Source organism: Cupressus sempervirens, chromosome 3, assembly GCF_028749045.1.
Source record: "Cupressus sempervirens isolate cs-2001-9-10 chromosome 3, ASM2874904v1, whole genome shotgun sequence".
Lineage (NCBI taxonomy): Eukaryota > Viridiplantae > Streptophyta > Pinopsida > Cupressales > Cupressaceae > Cupressus > Cupressus sempervirens.
The window spans coordinates 566,309,284-566,310,667 of NC_143120.1; positions in this window are offsets into that span (position 1 = coordinate 566,309,284).

Here is a 1,384-nt window from a genome sequence, read left to right on the forward strand (position 1 = left end):
TAGATAATTTCAACAATTTATAACTAATATTCATGCTCACCTTACTATTCCTAGTTTATCTATGCAATTGGCGTATGGCATTTTTAAAAATTGATTGCATCAAGAAGAAGCTAAACTAATTCAATTTGGTACTCTTAAGTCTAGTGAACATGCTTTTATGTCTAGAAATTCAAATAATTACTTTTGATCAAATGAAATTCATAATCATAATCATAATAACCACAATCATAACTCAAATCATTTCAATAATAAATCTAATAGAAAATATAATAATAATCATAATCATAATAATTCCAACTATAATAATAATAATCAAAGGAATCATTCAAATTTCAAACTGCATTGTCCTTATTGTGGTAAAGATGGTCATGTTGTTAAAAATTGTTTCAAAAAGAAAAATGATAAAAAATTCATGAACAACAATGATCACCATAAAAAATCAAATCATAAAAAGGGTAAGTCTAATGGTTCTAATTCTTGTCATTCTTTTACTTGTAGTTATAATATTTATAAACCATTAGAATGGATTATGGATAGTGGTGCTTCACAACATGTTACTTCTCATAAGGAAATCTTTGATTCATTGCAACCTAATTTGGAAAACATTCCAATTCAATTAGCTAATAATCATACTTGTACAGTTGAAGGTTTAGGTGATGTAAGTGTTCATAATGGTAAATTGCATAATAATTTTAATGTTCTTGATTTTAAAACTAATCTCCTTTATGTTGCAAAGCTATATCAAGACTATATTTTTGAATTCTATAAGGATATGTTTTATGTGATTGATCCTTAAACTAATCTAGTTGTTGTTAATGCTAAATTGGATCATGATAATTTATTTAAATTTCATGAATTCACTAGTAAAAGGTATTCTTTACATACCTCTATTGATTTCAATATATGGCATGAAAGACTTTACCATTTAAATTATGATTACGTCATTTTGATGCAAAAAGAAAATATGGTTGATAGATTGCCTCAAATTATTCCTTCCAAAAAAATTTACACTAGTTGTATGAGTGGTAAGATGCATAGGGAGCCCTTCTCAAGTGGAAAATCATGGAGGACAACTCATAATTTGTTCCTAGTCCATAGTGACCTTTTGGGCCCCATGGAGAATAATGCCATCCACAATTCTCAGTGTGCACTTACTTTTGTTCTTGATTTTTCAAGGAGAATTAGGATCTATTTTTTGCATAGAAAGGATCAACTTCTTGATTTTTTTATTGAATTTCTTTTATGTTGGAATTTTTTAGGATAATTGGGGGGGTGAATTAGTTGTCCAATGTCCAAATGTACAATTAAAACTTTTCACATCTTAGTGAACCCATATCCATAAAACATATTAATGCATGCATCCATTAGATCATGCAATTACTTA